General features: G+C 41.8%; 1 long non-coding RNA gene across 1 annotated transcript; it reads left to right on the forward strand.

The window, feature by feature from the left end:
- The first annotated feature begins 901 nt into the window (after window positions 1–901).
- LOC123020482 lies at window positions 902–2,982 on the forward strand. The gene is made up of 3 exons (XR_006414119.1): window positions 902–1,295; window positions 1,479–1,524; window positions 2,848–2,982. It is a non-coding gene; the product is annotated as an uncharacterized LOC123020482 (long non-coding RNA).
- Window positions 2,983–18,651: the final 15,669 nt, after the last annotated feature.

The following is an 18,651-nucleotide window of genomic DNA, read 5'->3' on the forward strand; positions in this document are numbered from 1 at the left end:
CCAGTTCATACAATCACCACGGCATAAACAATGTGCACCTATTGATATAAAACAGTGTGTGCAAATTATATGCACATACTTGTTTTCTTCTTTGTTGGAATGCAAAAATTTTACCCCTGGCATGGCCTTGTTCCCTCTGCTCCCACCGCCTCTGCTTTCCTTTTTATGTTTTTCTATGCTCCTGAAAGCTGACATGGAGCAGCCAGCTTTAAAATACTATTTTATGGAAACAAGTAGCTCCTGCATATATACAAACAATCAGAGTCGGGAAGAGGTTAACCTGAACCCACACTACCATCCCAGTAGTTTGAGCAACTTTTTGTGAATCGCCAGGCCAGAAGAGAGGATATGCATCATCAGAAAAGAGGATGCAAAGGGACTGATTGTAGTTGCTAATTCACATCAGCTGCATGTTTCTACAGAAGTATATCTCCCCACAGTGTAGGTGAGCTGTGTCTGGCTCAGTCTGCTGCCCCAGTGCTGTCACTAGGCAACTGCAGGGCTCTGCCTTTCTTTCTGATGGTTCTGTGTGGACTTGGACTGGAAAGCCCTTCAAAATAAAGGGCACTCCTCTTGGAGCCCCTCAAACATGGCCATACTAGCACTATCTTAGCAGGATGGCTTCCTGACTCCCACAGGGACATATCGAAACTTGAGTTTGTTGCTTTTATGCTGCTCCTAGTAATTGTACTATTTCTGTATATTTTGGATTTGTTTACTATTTCCATATATTTGGGGGGGTGTTTTAAATGTAGTTTACTGCTTTTAAATCAAACACTGAAATAGGCAAGCACCCACCTTCAGCCTTGAACCACTCCATTCCAGGAAGGGTGCCGCCATGGAGGAGCACAGGGGGCTGCCTGCCATGCATGCAGCCCAGGCAGCTCAGCTCACCAGAGGAAGGCAGGATTCTTCCCTTGCCCCACCTGCAGATCCCACCTGACCCTTTCTGTGTGCAAACAACCTGCTTTGCCGCCAACTCACAGCCCGCCTTTGTTTCTGCCTTCACAGAACCTTTGGGACATCGCTGTTGTTCAAAGGGACAAATTGATCCTGGACATGCCTACCAGGGCTGCATGCCAGCAGCAGATAAGCTGCCAAGTGCCTGAAGACTGTGATAGCTAAAGCCCACTCACAGACACGCATGCTCCCGTTGCCTGCCCACTGCTGAAATTGGGCTTAAAAAAGAAAAAAAAGTACCCTAACTACAGTGCGGGAGATGTGAGTTTTGTTTTGGTTCAGGTTTTATTTGAGGTTCTATGACATATTGAAAAGGCTCTCTTTTTAAAGGCCAGGTAAGTTGAAAATAGGAATGGAAATTCTTTTCAGAAAGCCTGTTCTAATTCTGCAAGTCTATGGCAGGTACACACTGTCTTTACCTTGGGTGTTGGAGCAAAACAGATTACCCATTCTGTTCCAGTGCATGTCAAGTTGATATTTTGTTTCTAGGCTGAAAACAGAAAGATTTTTTTTTCCAGAGCTGCAAGTTATTCCTGGAAACAATTCTGTGTAGCAATGAATGAGGTGAGTTTGTTTTGCTTTTTCTGTACCGCTGCAGCAGAAGGTGGGTTGGTGCAGTGCTAAACCCTTCAGGCTGAAAGCGCAATAATGTGTGTATTATTGTTATTAATGGAACAGCAGCTGCACTGCCTTTGTCTGAAGCTGCCTGCAAGGCCATTTTAGAGAAAGAAATTGAAGCTTGCCATCGCACTCTGAATTCTTTTCATTGCAAGGGCAAAATATTATTTTGGCTTCCCCTACAAACAAAGATTTCCTGACCAGAATCCATTTATCCTTCTATAGAGAATTTTCAAGTAAAGTTAAAAACAAATGGACAATAAAGATTCTACAATCCATACTGCTATAGTTCCTTGTATTACACCAAAGACGTGCACGCCAGTCATCTTCCTCAGTCAAGAGGTTAGAAAAAGCCGGTTTTGCAGGTGAGGTGGGGGGATGAAAAAAAAGCCAAGCCAAACCTGAACTGATGGTTAAGTCACGTCAACAACAACCACAGCTTATTTAACTCCTGGTTGCTCAGGAGAGAACAAGTAATCAGGCTTCCTCTTCCATACTTGCTTCTTCTGCTATGTTTCCTGTTCAGAAGCATACCCAGAACCCCATATGTTCTTTGGATTTTGCTGTAGTTCAGTGGGAAACAATCCAGAGTGTGTTAACCATGAGCTAAAATTTTGAGATCCTTCCCACCTATTCATTTGAGACTAAGAATGGTACTTCACAGCAGCATTGTCTTGTTATTTCAGCTAGTATTCCAATTAGCCTTTCCATCCCTGAAACCTGGGTACATAGGAGTATAATCATTCCTTTGCTGAAGCAAAGCAAGATCCATCTAGTCCATCCTTCACCATTCTGATTTCCTCCAGATGTTCTTGACTTCAGCTCCCAACAGCCCCAGTATAGACAATGGTCTGAAATGCTGGGAGTTGTAGAGGGCTGTGGAAAGCTGATCTCTGGAAAGTCACAAACAGGTCATGATAGACACTGTAGACGTCCTCTGTGGCAGCCCTCCATTAATCAGCTATAAGCCCAGTAAGTTAAATTAGGGCCCAATTTTATGCATATCCAGAGAGAAAAATATCCTAAAACACCCAGTATCCTCCAGCCAATATTGCTGGCTGGAGGATGCTTGGAGCTGTAGGGCTTTTTTTCCTGTCCAGGTATGTATATGATGGTGCCTTTACTTGTTTTGGTTGATTTTCAACACAGACGAGAAAGGATGCTTCCTTGTGACACTTTTTGAGAATCACTGGTTTATAGTGACCAATCTTATACTTTCTGGAAAACGTTCCACTGATGACTAATCCTTTCTAATTTTCTTTCCATCAGAAAGAACAAAAAAGAAGGCAACAATGGCAATTTGCAAAAACACAGGGTAGGTGGGTGGATAAATTCAGCCATGTGTACAATGGAAATGAGATTTTCAGACTATAGACCAGCACTATGAGAACTTAATGATTTATTGCAGGCTGAAATCTATCCAGATTGAATTGGCTGTAGTGCTGTTTGAGTTTGTTTTTCAGCAACAAGCAATGCCCCTCAAGCATGTGTCATTTCAACAAACAAAGTGAAAGTACAAAAGCTCTGAGGATTTACTGCTAGAAATAAATAAGTAGCATGGAGTAATGTTTGCAGACCTGCTGTTCATTGAACACCCCTATGCACACAGATTCACACACAGATTCACACACACACACATCCTTAGTTGGATTTTCAAGTGGAGGTCTACATGATTATGAGTGAGAATGATTTCCTATTTTAAGGCCAGTGGTCAATAGTCAGATTCTCCCACAGCAGCAAACATTGATTAACTTTGCCCTTGATTAATTGGTGAAAACAACAGAACAAAACCTGATGTACTGTTTTCTCTTTTCACCTCTTTTCTGATGATGCACATAACAGTATTTTGGTTTTCATAAAATATATGAGAGAGAGAACTGTTTAGCTCTCTGTTTCAGGTTTAAGAAGTCTAGTCTGGTACTACCAATGGCTTGACTGGCCAACTGGGCAGCTCTGCATTCCAGTCTAGGACTGTAAGATTCTCCAACTGGAGATATGAGGGTGGCGTTAACTGAGTGATATGTATTCAAAGCACACAGCTAACTAGCAAACTATATTCTGATTCATTAGTTAGAGATTATTAGGGTGTGACACTGCAGTTACAGGAAAGCCCTACTTTGGTAGCAAAGAACAAAGTATAATTCTATGAAAGAAGAGTGCCTTTTCTTCACACTAAGTAGTACAATCAACTTCCATAAATCTTGGTTAAGGGCAAATAACTTACAGATTTGAGTGTGAGGAGACTTTACCGAATGGTAACCATGTAAAGCTTGTATTCATGGCATTATGTCCTGGGTTCAACCCCAATTATTTCCAGACAGAACTGGGAAGGACTCCTGTCCAAAACCCTAGAAAACACTGGACAGCCTGAGGACCAAATCTGGCCCTCTGGGTTTTCCCAACCAGACATTGGGTGGTTGCCCAGTATTTGGCCAAAAGAGGCAGCAAGAACTTGAATATGCCTCTGTTTTTGCTCCATCTGCCACTAGAATGTGGTGTCTGTCCCCAAGATGGAATGAGATAATATTAAGATAGATGGGCAGTGCTCTGAGTCTCTATAAATCATCTCCCTATGACCCCAGAGTTCCAGGATGTCACTTGCAGCTTCAAATGTAGCTGCAAGCTGGACATTTATTCATTTACGCATGTACTTATAAGGGATTTTAGACTCCAATTTTCACTCTTAACAGCCTCAAATCCACCACCCAAACTATGAGCATATCTCTGTCTTAGGAATGACTTATTTTATCCTTTCTCATGCTTGCAAGAAGCACTTTTCACTGATGGAAGTTGCCCAGGTCCTTGTGGCAACTCCCTTGCCCAACCCAAATCGTGTTCATCCTGGAGGATCCTTCCCTAACTCTGAATGGTATTCAGTTTTGGAGATTTTCTCTAAAAACATGTGTGCAACCATTTTGTACTCTGATGCAGCTCCAGATGTAGGATGCCAATTGATTGCTGCTGGAGCACCTGCTAAAAGGGTTTAGATATACACTTGCCTTTATGCCCATCTCCCTCCCTCATCTGTACCTGGCAAATGTTGTGGTTCAAAAACTCCAGGGATGTGTGTGGCTACTGTGATTGATTGTTGGTCTCTTTTAAAAAGAGAAAAAAAGAAAAACAAACATGTTTCTGATTTCTTAGTGCTATAAGAGAAGTACTGGCTGAAGCAGAGGTAGACATGTTGGGACCTGGCCAAGAGGCACTGAAAATAAGGGAGTCAGCAGGGATGCCACTGCGGCTTCTGTCCAGCATTGGGCTGAAAGAAGTTGGGGAGGTGGGGCTCCTGAACCCCAACATCACCTCCACTTGCCATGTACTGATGTTGGGCCTGTGTGAGTGAGCACTGGTCCCTTCTGCGCTTGGCTTCTCTTGTCCCTCAGTCCCCAGTCAGTGCCAATTTACCCAAGACACACAGCAGAAGGATAATACTGGAGCATCCTGCTCAGAGCCCTGCCAGAATCAGTGCTGGTCCTGCACTCATCAGGGAACTGAATTGATTCATAATAGGGGTGGAGAAGAAGCAGCAGCTTTGGAAATATTTTGCATCATGGTAGAGAAGGAAATGAGGAAGCAGAGCTACCATTTCAAGTATTATCAGCTGTGGATTTCCCAAGAGGTATATTTGCCAGTATTTGAATGGTAAAGGATGAATGACTGGCTCAAAATTGAGCACACAGTAGAATGTCTGATTAGGTTTTTGTGAATGAGTTTCCTGTTTCCAAGTTAAGAAATCCTCAGTTTCAAGAAACATCCTGACTGAGAATTCAAAAGGAAGAACAGGACCATTCCCTGGTGCTGGTGCTCTCTGCTGGTCCCCATTTCTTTGCAAACTAGGGAACCCCAGCTTTCCTGAATTGCCTTCATTAAGCAGCTGAATTTCCTGGAATGTTAATGCTGGAAATTGTGCTTGGGAGTGAATCCATGATTGAAATCCCTGTGTTCCCCGAAGAAATGCACTAATAGAATCCAATACTTTACTATGCTTTTAGTTTAATGAATTTATTTTCTGTCCATTTCTAAAGCTCTGACACAGGATTCCTGGAAAATCAAAGCATAAAGATGCATTCTAGAATGACTTAGAAGGATAGATAATCTTGCAGTGTAAGGTCATTTGTGTTTAGGTAATGGGTATGCTACTAAATAACAGCAGGGGTGGTCCAAGAGATTTTTCAGTTTAGTGAAGGACGGACTGGTATCCTATCACCTCGTTCCATTTTCAGAAGCTGATCAGACAGGCTGCTGAATCTTACTGCAACCCTGACAGTGGGACAGTGCCCTCCACTGCCCTTGCCTGCCACACACAGCTCTGTGCTCCAACACTTTACCACCCCTTAGCATCTGCTGCCCCAGGCAGCTGTCTCGTTTTGCCTAATAATAGGGCAGCAGAGATGCAAGTAAGCAAGCTGATTAAACCAGCTTCTGTTGTAGTTGCTTAACATTTTATTTCGCTTTTATTTATTGTATTTTAGATCATCCAATAGCAATAATACAGTCAAACATGAGCTTGAAGCAAAATAAAATCAAAGTACGAAAAAAGAATTAACAAGGGAAAAACCAGCACAAAGATCTACAAACACACCGATACAATTTCTGAAACTGAATGACCAAATAGAAAGAGTTGGCCCATGTTTAAAACATTTCTACATTTGTGGGAAAGTGAAAAAAGAACAATCATAGCAAAGCAAGTCCACATGGTGAGAGTAAATGAAGATTTATATTGTTCCAGTCCTCCATGTTCTGGCTTCTGTAAATCCACATAGCATAAACAAAATGAGCTTCCACGCATATACCTAGCATAATCACACTATCAGTCTTATGTTTAGCTTTCCAAACCCCTGAGCTGCTGCAGCAGGCCGAGTTTGCTTAAGTGCAGCAAAGCTACATTTGGGATCAATCATTGTCCAGTTAATGCCCTCACCAAAAGTATTCATTAAAGCTGTTTGTCTAGAGTCACATTCTTTCAAACAGGTGAGCATGCCAGTTAATCCCTCAGCCAGTGCTTAGTGCTGTAGTTCCCATTTGCAGTAAGTCATTAGAAAAGGTGAGTGTGTCTTTGGTTTCATCTAATCATTGCACAGCAGAAACTGAGACCAGAAATAGCCTGGGGCTAGGCCAGCTTTTTCTGCAATACTTGCGGTCTGCAGCACTGATAAGCTTGTAAGTTTGGGCATCAGAATCCGATTCCAAGAATCTGCTCTCATGCCTGCCTTTATTTATTGATTCTACTTCTATATCACCAAGTAGCCCAAGCTTTTTGAGCAGTCATTGAAACACTGAAATGGAACATACAACACACTATACAAGTTTAAAGCTACATTTTGAAATAGAAATTTTAAAAAAAGTAAAAGCTAGCAGCAATGCCAAGATTAAAATGCAGTAATGGGTATCAAGCAGAAAATTAAAGACTGACATGCCTGGAAGAATAAGAAGTTGGGTCCAGCCTGAATCCCTCCCCTCCTTTTCCAACCAAATGGAGTTAGCACCATCCTCAGAGTGGTTCTCCTTGCTTGTGAGCCAGACTGCAGGAATGTCAGACACTATTCAGTCTTCTCTTTTGTTCTGAAACCAGACTATGAGACTCATCACATTTCATCTCTCCCCAACTAATTCCTCTTATTCTACAGAGTTTCTCACCAGCCAGCAGGTTTATCTCTGAACCTGCTGGCCTTGGCATTTCAGCTAAGAATTCCAGCATTGCCTCTTCCAATTCTGAATCAGGTTTAGAGGCAACACCCTTGGAATGCTGTGTTTAAAGAGGACTAGTCCCTACACATGCTTTACAGGTCTTCACATCATTTTGAAATAAACTTGCTGAATAAAGAAAGTACACTCCAAAGTATACTTCAGATAACCATTGCATGGGCTTCCCACTGCATAGATTTGATGTGTATCATATGCTAACAGCTGAGGGAATCCACTTAGTGCACATTCCTATAGGGATACCTGTAAGCCTCCAAATGCAGAAGGTTCAAGGGCATCCTATGCAGAGCAAATCTTCTCTCATTCTTCAAAGTCACTTCAGTGATTTTGGCTAAGTGGAGCATTTTTGGAAGGGGAGGGAAGAAGGCTGAGGCACTGCCAGGATCCATTGTATCTTGGAGGTGTCAATCTTTTTCCCTCCCTACCACCCAGAATACCCCCAAAAGCCCTTCTTTTCTGAGTGCAGATCCTTAGCTATGATGACAGAAAGCTTTTCAACCTCATAGCTAGGAGATTTCTCCATCCTCGCAGCAGGGAAAGGGAGATGGAGAGATTGTGTGGCTATCTAGAAGCTATCTAGCAGCCATTGGATTGCTCTGCCCATAAGCACATAAACTCCAGACTAGATAAGTAAGTTGACCCTTGATTGACTTCCCACTTAAACTGGTCAAAGTATTTGAGAGTTTTAGTACCTTTCTACATAAGGCATTTATTCTGCCTCCCTGATTCCTTACTCACTTAGCTTATGGGTTCCTTACGTAATGTCAACACCTTCTAGGACCTCTCTTGTTCTTTGCAACCTCATGGCATCCAGTACTATCACTTCCTGGAAAATAGATGGGGGAGAAATGGAGGTAATGACAGATTTTATTTTCCTGGGCTCCAAGGTCACCGCAGATGGGGACTACAGCCAAGAAATTAAAAGACACTTGCTCCTGGGGAGGAAAGCTATGGCAAATCTAGACAGCATACTAAAAAGCAGAGACATCACCCTGTCAGCAAAAATGTGTATAGTCAAGGCTATGGTTTTCCCAGTTGCAATGTATGGCGGTGAAAGCTGCACCATAAGGAAGGCTGAGTGCCGAAGGATTGAGGCCTTTGAATTGTGGTGCTGGAGGAGACTCCTGCGAGTCCCTTGGACCGCAAGGCGATCAAACTGGTCAGTTCTTGAGGAGATCAACCCTGACTGCTCTTTAGAAGACCAGATCCTGAAGATGAAACTCAAATACTTTGGCCACCTAATGAGAAAGAAGGACTCCCTGGAGAAGACCCTGATGCTGGGCACAATAGATGGCAAAAGAGGAAGGGGATGGCAGAGAATGAGGTGGCTAGACAAAGTCACTGAAGCAGTCGGTGTGAGCTTAGGTGGACTCCGGGAGATGGTGGAGGACAGGAGCACCTGGAGGAATGTTGTCCATGGGGTCGCAATGGGTCGGACATGACTTCGCAACTAACAACAACGACGACAACCCCCACTCTGCTTTTTCCATAACCCGGAAAGTCTGGTATAATTGTGAATGGATACATGAAACCCTGGCCATCAATACATAATGGAACATAAAGAGAAAGAAAGAAAGCTGGGATGGGGAAACACATGTAGAGGAGCCATTCTTAGTTCTGCAAAGAGTTCAGAGGCCTTGGTAAAGTGATGGGTAAAATCTTCATGTAGGAAAACTCTTGTAGGAGAAGAAATTGGGAATTTGGGGGAGATGAAGATGTAGCACCAGATTCCAGGTTTGAATTTTGAAGTCACAGGATTTTCTTTCCTGGATTTAGTCACATTCTGTCTCGTATAGCAGTCCATTTCCATCAGCAGCCAGCTAGCCGGTTAGTTCATGAGCAGCATATGAATATGAAGTCAATGGTATGTCTAGCTCCACTGTCTGGCATCCAGAGGCATATTGTCTCTGTACATGGAGGCTCTAATTGACCCATGGCCTTTCTGATGCTGTTGGACTCCAGCTCCCCTCATCCCTGGCCTTTCACCACATTAACTGGGAGTTGGAATCCACAACTGGAGAGCCACTGCACCTGTACTCTGTCGCTGTGGCTCATATTTATCATCTTTTTACATTTGCAAGAGCTGAGCAGGGCTATCAAGGACAGGACATTTCCAAGGGCATTCATTCATAGGGTGGCCATATGTCAGAGATAACATGACAGCACAAAACGACAACTGAAATATTTTTTACAATGATTCACAGGTCACATTTCTGAACGCCTTCACTTGTTGGAAGACATGACAAATGAATTATGTAGCAGAAAGTATAAATTAAATTGAACTATCATTTAAATGGATATCCTCAGCAGGAACTCCAAGCAAAGGGAAATTCACGTAAATAAAGGGACATGGAACAAAGTCATATGCATAGACCTCAGCAGGGCAGAAGGCAAATATGGGATATTTACTACAACTGATAGCATTTTTATGGGACTGAGTCAATAAGAAATATATTAGTATGTCATAAACTAAATATTGGCAAGAGAGATAAACAGAACAATTTAAGGCAAAGGCAAAGGGAAGGAGGCAGAAGAGTAACAGTGCTGAAATAAATAGTGCATGTAGTACTTTAAAAATTCTCTGGTTACAAAGAATATTCCAAGGGATAAATTATGATTAGAAGCTTTTAATCTGGAGTAAAATTTAGAGCTCAATCCCAGAATATAATCTTTCTCCATCATGCATTTCCAGGGGATGAGGACAAGACTTTCTTCACCTTTCACATCTCTGCTATTCTCCTCTTTCTTTTCTCTTTAACATTCCTCTCCTTTCCTCTCCTCTCTAACATTTATATTAACAAGGTTGGTCCACTAGAGAAGAATCAATACAATCTTCATCATGTTTAAGTCTATAGAAAGCAGACTTTTGATTTTTGTGTGTGTGGATTGACTAGTCATCTCCTGAAACCATCAGAATATAATATGTCACTTTCAAAAAAGCAGCTATGTTCAGAATTGTGTGGGATGTATTTACACTTAAAATCACACCTGCACCAAGACAGTTACCCGCAGTTGATTAAACTCTGCTGTTTGGAAAGGAAAACTAAAGGCCCCTCTTGGGATTTTCTTAACTATGCTTAAAGGATAAGAATTTTATGGAATCTGCATTTGACACATGAACTTTGACATCAATCGAATAAAGGTGGCATTGATTTTTTAAGCTCCTTTACTCCTTGGCATACAGAGAATGTGGAATTAACAAGGTTCTTTTCATTTATTTAGATAAGAAGCAAGCCAAATAAATTGTAAGCAATACTTTATTTTTAGTATGTGGGGCATTTTAATTTCCTGTCCACACCATCTATATTTGCCAAGTTAATTGAGTTCTGTTTCAGCCATTTTTATCAACTAATTTTATCAATAACCACAAAACATGAGGCCTATTTCTATGCAGTAGCTTTTCCCTGTTATGGAAGCTAAACTCATAGGCCCAAAAATGAGGGCAAATGGGTTGCTTAAGGGTGAGAGAGGGATTAAGACAAGAGAGAAAGCTGAAACTGCTTGTCACTGAACTCAGCGTGGTGTGTTAAGTCTCAATCATGCTCAGAGTCTACCCGCTGAAATAAATGGAACTTAAGTTAGTCTTGCAGAAGAGAACTTTCTGGGGACAGCCCCACTCAAAAAGGCCAGTTTGTTGGCCCGCATGAAAGGGCTTTCTCCTATGATGCTCCCAAATGCTGGAATCCCTTCCCTTCAGAGCTAAGATTGGTCCTCACACTCTCATTGTTGCAGAAAGAAGCTAAGACACCTCTCTTTAATGTGCCCTTTAAAATCATGAGCAGTTGTTTAAATGTTGCTTTAATATTTTAATGTGGTATTATTGCTATTATACATTATTGTTACTGAGTTAGTGACATCTAAATATTATTAATAAACAAATAGCATGCAGAAAAGTCAGCTCAAAGTATTAGTACATCTGAATTCAACCCAACTGTTTTTGTTGTGTTGTTCTGCTTTGTTTTGTTTTAAAAGTGATGACCATCTTCTATCTTTTTCCCTTCTCTTTATTTTGCAAAAAGATCATTGCCAATCAGTTTCCATTCACAGAGCCTTACTGTAACAGAAACAATTAAAGCGGATAGCATCTGGATTGCCATAAGACTGCGTGGATCCCCAGCTATGAGGTTGGAATATCAACCTCATAGCTGGGGATTCTCAGGCCCGCCCCCCCCCCCCCCCCCGCCCCGGCTTCCTGTGGCAGAGAAATAACTGCTCTGGTTGCATCTCCAGGGTCACAGCAACAGCCTCAGAAATGGACCTGTGGGGTGTTCTAAGGGGGTGGCTGGCACTCTGACTGCTTCCCTTGCTCCAAAGCACTGCACCTAGAATGCTGCAACTGCCTGCCTGCCTGGCAGAGCAAGAGGAGCACGGAGGTGACCTTGCCCACTGCACTACCTCCACCTTGCACCGAATGCTCACAATCCTCTGAGTCTGAGGCTTATGGGGAACCTGATTGCACCCTCAGTTCAACATACAATTATTCCTCCTTCAATGCTTTTCCCGTGACACGTTCTAGAGGTGAGATATTCTCAGACTCAGTTCCCTGCCCAGTTTTGTGCCATGTGGTGGTAATAGAAATGAAAAAGCCACAATGCCAGTAAAGTTGCATAGGTTGCCATGTTGACATAGCAGTAGATTCCACCAGCAAAAGGAGCCCCTCATGATTTTCTGCCCTTGAACCACCACCTAACATTGCTTTTTACACCATTAGACTCTAAGATAATGAACACCTGCTTGAATATTACACTTATCAGGGAACAGATGTTTAATTTAATATTCAAATTAAGATGCTTTAGGATTCTCATAAATATATATTCATTGGGTGCAGCCCCCTGCTGTTGCAGGACACCAAGTTACACCAACCCAGTATGTATATTGCTGCACCAAATAGGATAGCTATTGAAGTTCAAATATGTTATTTAAATAGGGGTGCTGGAATCTCCAGGCATGTGATACTCATTGATAAAGGAAGAAATAAGGCCTGCTAAAGGTTTTTAAGAGCACATTGGATGATCATCTATCAGGCATATTGTAGCATCAGATTTTCTGCATCACCAGGGGACTAAACCAGATGACCTTTGATGCTATTTCCAGATCTATGATACTTTCCCCCTGTGTTCCATATAGAAAACCAGTATTTGAGTTTATAGGTTTATTCCACTTGAGCTGCTTCCTTCCTTCCTTCCTTCCTTCCTTCCTTCCTTCCTTCCTTCCTTCCTTCTGAAAATGGTTTGCATCTGCTTGGATACAGTTTGTTGTATCCAAACAACAACAAACCCAGGTGGCATGGCTTGTTGGAGGGGGAAACAACCCTCAAACAATCCAACAGCAGCCCATGGGTTGTTTGAAGGTTGTTTCCCCTTACAAGGCATGTTGTCTGTGTTTGGATGACACAACAAGTTGTTCATGGACAGGCAATTAGGTAAATAGCACCCAGCTTGCACTGTAACTTAAACAAACTATCATACCTTGTTTATGCCACAGTGGCTGTGGAAATCAGGCTAGTATGTCAACCTTGCCTGATTTAAAAGGATGCCAAGAATGTTCAGGTTCATCATGTGGCTGTGTAGTCACAAGAATAAAATGGATCACTTATGTTCCAGTATGGCGGTAAAATCATCTTATGGGAACTTCATCATATCAAAAGAGCAGGAACCAATCTCTGCTGTGGCAACAGAGTAAGTTCAGCATAGGATATAAAAGGTTTAATGTACAGAAGTAAGGTTAGTTCTTTAGGGTAAAAAATGGCAGAATAATGGTACCTCTTTGTAATGGAATTCAGAGCAGCTGTTCAAAACACAAGGAGAGATTTTTTGCTTTGGGATCACCCACTGTGAACTTCCTGTGAGGTTGTCATGTTCCCTTTAATTCAAATCTAAAAATTAAAAGCTAAACACATAGGAAATTAATCTTGTGGCACTGAAGAATCCTAACCATTCTAATTGTAATGTAGTCCACCTAGTTTGGTGCTCATTAATAAAGAAACTATGTACATCTGCAAGAAACTTCTTGTTAGCCTCAAAAGTGGTGCATGGTTTAATTTTCACTTTAATTTTCACACTTGTCCAGTTCTTGCCTATGCTGACATTTGTTGGTATATACTGGAGGGAAATGGCAGTTGGGAATTCTTCAAATATACCTGTTATGTACAATAGGTGCACCTTTAAGATGCTTACCAAAGTAAATTTGAAAGTACTAGATATTCATAAAAGCTAGAAAAATTCACATGGTAGCTTCTTTATGACTTCTTTCTAAAGCATCTTGCCACTTCAGAGTATGGTAATACCCTTAACATATTCTTTCTTAGCGGCTTTGACAAGTGATTATCTTAGTATTACATCCAGTCTTATAGATCCATAAAGATTTAACTAGGCAGGAAAACTGTGAAGATAAGAAAAGTACAAACTTGAAAATATAATTGCAGTACTTAAAATCATAACATCAGCATTACAGCTTTGTTGTTTAACTCTATTTAAGCATCCATGGGCTCCTGTAACAAGCAAGGGTGTTTGTTCAGTTGAGTTGCCAGCAGGGCTGACATTTAAAAGCAGACAGATCAAGAGTTCCATTATGGTTTGATAGTTAGAACAAATCCTTAAACAAAAATCTTTCAGTGAACTCCAGAACATGGAGAGCTGCCTTATAACAAATTATCTGGGTCAGTAATTTCTATACCAGCTTTCTCTAACCTGATGCCCTCCAGATAATGGACTGCAACTCCCAGCATTCCTATTAGTTTGCTTGTTGGGGCTGTTGGGAACCAAAACACATGGCAGTAATGCTGGAACCGAGGGTAGGCTTGGTGGCAAGAGAGCCATGGACAGGAGTCCCCTAGAGATTCTTCTAGTCTTCACCACTGCGACTTGCTGGTCCAGCTGGCTCTGGCTCTGATCCATACAAGGAAGGTGGTGAGAAGATGCAGCTGGGGATGCTACTGCCTACTTGTTCAGTGACTCATTGCCAGTCAAGCAGAAGAGCAGTCGCAGAAGATGTGAAAAAGGATGAGAAGCAATAGCAGATGGTGACAATGTCCATGAGGAGGCAGACTGAGAGAGAGGGGGGCCACTGAGGGGAGCTGCAGGATCACAGGGATGATGCTAAGTGCCAAAGAGACCTGGGACTCAGCAGACTAAAAACAAAACAAAGTACCCAGCTTTGCACATGCTACTTCACATATGCTTTAAAGTCGCTGGTGTGTATGTATGGGTGTGTATTTGGAGGACCCTGTCTCCTACAGACACTCTTATTTGTAAGAACGGATATAGGAATGGAAAAGGAAGGTATCTGATTCCTGGGTGGAGAGTGTTTGACAGCAGGTTTCAAAGAGAGATAGATGGAGGTGAAGCATACGTGGCCGAAAAGTCAGCAAATCCAGGAGGATCAGATGCAGCAGAGATCTTTAGAGCCCCTGTACTTTTATTTCAGCAAGTGCCCATGTACAAGGGGATGGTGAGGCACAGATTCAGAGCTCTGAATGAACGATTTGGGTCCAGTCCTGGTGGGCCATTCCCTAACAGAACCACTGGACAGAACTACCTGGAGAATACCAGGCTAGGGAAGGCTGGGCTATGCTGAGTGACAGTGACTCTGCAAGGGTTTTCAGACAGATTCTTTCCTGGCCCTACTTGTAGGTACCTGGGGCTTCCTGTATGCAAACATGTGCTCTGCCCCTTTTCACCTGTAAATACCTGGTGGAGTCCCCACCTGTTCTAGATACACAGTGGAGTCCCTTCCTGTTCCCGGTTCCCCTAGACGAAACTGTGACCTCAACCACACAGTAATCTGAAAGTGGAGCTACCAGCTATATTTTTACCTTACTATAGTAAGTGCAGAGACTCTGACCTGGACTGGGGTCTTGGGGAAGCAGTAGAGGAACTTTAATTCTCCCCTACCACTGTGTTTCCATGCTGAACCAGGCCCCTGCACTAACAGTAAAGTAAAAAGAGGAAAAAGAAAGATGTCACTGCTAGCTAGCTCTTCAAAGTAATACATAGTTTATTTTGCTGTTTTATGCAGTGCTGCTATTTTCTGATTTTGTATATTGCAAATCTCTTTGCACATAATTTATCTAGTCTAATGTAACCCAAAATCTGATCTAATATTTTCAGTATCAATAGAAGTGTTGAGGTTTTTCCTCCCAAGGGTGATATATATTTTAATATTTAGTAGTTAATAAGAAGCATTTATTGCATATTCTGTAAGAAGCTGAAGAACCAGAAAAGATAAACATTAAAATAATAATTTAAAAAACAATCATTTTGTAAAGAAAGCAACTGCAAGTCATGCACTTTGGCTGATATAGAATTACAGGGTGTCCATCAGCACTTGCTAAATGCAAACACTAAAGTGAACGATTGCTTTGCACCACAGGCATAGATGAAGACACATTAGTATGTCACCTGCTTATAAAATGTGCTATGAAAAGAAAAGAGTCTTCACTTCCTTTATTATTCTAACAACTGCTTTTGTTGTACTTCTCCCTGCTGTTACCCCGCACATCCCGTTTCTCTTGCTAGCCAGTTGCAATTGTACAGAAAATTACAATCATGAGCATTCTGCTCCTCTGAAAGGTTTGCTCCAGCAGGCAACATCAAGGGCATTGATTCTATGCTCCATCAAGCCATGTGGATTAAATCTGCATAAATTATAGACTAGTCTTCCACTTTTAAATTTTGGAGCAGTATCGCACAAATGGCTAAACCAGAACTATAATATGTATATTTAATGGAGCAACTTTTTTTGTTTAAATGAAACTAGTAACTTGTACAAGCCATTCCTATTTTTCAATAAGTTCCAGCCCATTTTATTTATTTTATTTTTATTTTTGCAGGGACCATTTGTAGGCATTTTCAGTAAAGGTGGATCCTTTGGTTGTGGAGAATACTTATAGGCATGACTCTGCTGCTGATTTTTTATTTTCAAGCAAGATCCAATTCAGTGCTGCTCGGCCCCTCATTCCTCACTCCTCAGCTAGGGTCTCAACTGTCATCATGTACAACATGACTGTATGTCCATCACTGTTGTTTATTGCCTTGGCAAGACATTGCCGATGTCAAGAGATAGATTCCTCCATGAACACCCATGCAAATGCTTGGTGGTGGTGGTTGCTATTTGTAAATTCACATTCTTCTCACTGATTTTTATGCTGAGTGTTTCCCTGGTTTAGCACATGGGAGAACGAGCAGCATTCAGCAGAGTCCCCATGGTTTTCTCTGATCTGGAGATACCAGTGAAGGTGTAAGCAGGTGCTCTTCCCAGCACTGTCCAACTCCTTTCATATGATGGATGGTATCCCTAGGAAACAAAGCATGGTACATGCAGCTGGGGACTTAGTTGGCACTGGGAAGAAGCCTGGATTAAACCCTTGTTCCAACTCTGGCTTCCTCTAAGAGAAATAAGCCGGAGTTCTGGGTTTGGAAACCACATGTAACAATTCAATGATTGCACATCCCTGAGTTGTTCAGCCACTCCTGCTGGCTAGGTCACAACAACCCAGCTTTTAAATACACATTCACCCCTGGTTTGTTGTTATGTGTGTATATTTGCTGTGGAAAACTGATGTTGTCCAGGAATAAGCATAGTGTCCAGAGTGTAAGAAGTATGTGGAAGGATTTCTGCAAGCATCTAAAAGAAATTAATGATAAAAATAAAAAGTCAGTGTTCTGGCACTGAAAAGTTTAGAGACTAGACATTTGTATGACTGCTTTTAATGTGAAAATAAGAACAATCACTAATTGGTAACAGGAGGTAGCACTTCATGTATGCAATGGTTTAATTTGTTCAAGCTATTCAGTAACTAGGCAAGCTTCCTTCTTAGTTAATCATCATAATAGCGAGGTTTACATAACATTTTGCAGCAGCCAGAGAGAAGAAGAACTACCAGTTATTTGGAACAACCACTTCTCCAGGTGCTCATAGTGTCTGTATATGCTGGAGCCATGCTCTTCTTATCTACAATGCCTGAACGAGCTTTGTTTCTTTTACTCTTAGATCTTGATTTAAAATGGTAAGATCATTTTCAAAAGATGTTCCTCTGAGAACTGAACAAGAAAGCATCACCAACTTTTCTGGAGTCCATATCCAAATCCAAGAGGAAGCCCACGAGTGCTCACAGAATGAAAGTTGTTCAACAGACAACCTTCTTCTGTGTCAGGTGCAGCAGCTCAAAGGTTACTGCAGGTGAGGTGGAAGAGGAGTGCTGCTTGTGCATCAGTCGCACGGAACTCACCAGGAATGGAGTCCTGTGTGACTGTTGCCCCAGCAGCTTCCTTCTTTCATACCTTGTGATGTGGAAGAGGGATGCTGCTTGCACAGTGCTGGGGGCTTGATGACTGGTGAGTGCCATGTGAATGTTCAGGGCTGCAATAAAATGGATTGAAGTTTGGGGAGTCCACAGATTCCCAGCCCCAGTGTGGATTTTCCCACATCCCTAGCCACAAGGCTCGGTCTTGTTTTTGCTGCAATAAACACAATTCTCTGGAAATGCTAGCCTATGGGACTCTCTGAGCTTTATGTGAGATCATTGAGTTTTTCTGTAAAACTATGTTAACTTGCTGTTAATCTATTATAACAACTGTAAGTTTCATCACAGAACTGAGATCAGAATGTGGCGTGAGTACTACCTTTTCTGCTATTTAATTATATAACCTCTAGGTGGCACTGTGCAGGATTGCAGGATAGCACAAATTGCAGGATAGCACAAATACAGAAGAGGAAATTGCTTTTTCTTTCACTTATACAATTAAATGCTGCATTTTCCCTGGTCTTAAAAAACTCTGGAAGCACTGGTTACCCACAGAAGCAAAACTGTGGATATATAGAAAACAATTCAGTTGCATCATCAAATCCAGTTTTCTGGATCCCTGAACGTTATCTGAAAGCTTCCTGGCCAACCCTTCTCATATGGATATTTTGATGTTTCCATTGTTTCAAAATTATTGCAGTTTACAAGATGTTTCTTAAGTCAGGGGTGGGAAACCTGTGACCCTTCAGAAGTTGCTGGACACCACCTCCTATGAGCTGTAGCAGTTTGATAGGGATGATGGAAACTGGAATTCAAGATCTGAACATGTTCCCCACCATTGTTTTAAGCAATAGCTTATGGATTAGCACAACATCAAAAGTACTGTTTCAGCTGTGGCTTACTCATTGGTATCTGTCAAGGACCACTGTGATTTGCATTATAATTGTTAACCAACACAAAGTAACCCTTTTGAATATGGTTCCTTATTTGTGATGTGGCAACAAAATAGTTTCAAATTTGTTTCTGACAAGTTTATAAAAGGAGCAGAAGGAGTTGTGTATAGTCCAAAAATCAGATTTTCTTTGCTAAATGCTGGACACTATGTACTGTCACAAGACAAGTGCTAG

Source organism: Varanus komodoensis, unplaced genomic scaffold, assembly GCF_004798865.1.
Source record: "Varanus komodoensis strain SLA01 unplaced genomic scaffold, ASM479886v1 scaffold14_1, whole genome shotgun sequence".
NCBI classification, from domain to species: Eukaryota; Metazoa; Chordata; class Lepidosauria; order Squamata; family Varanidae; genus Varanus; species Varanus komodoensis.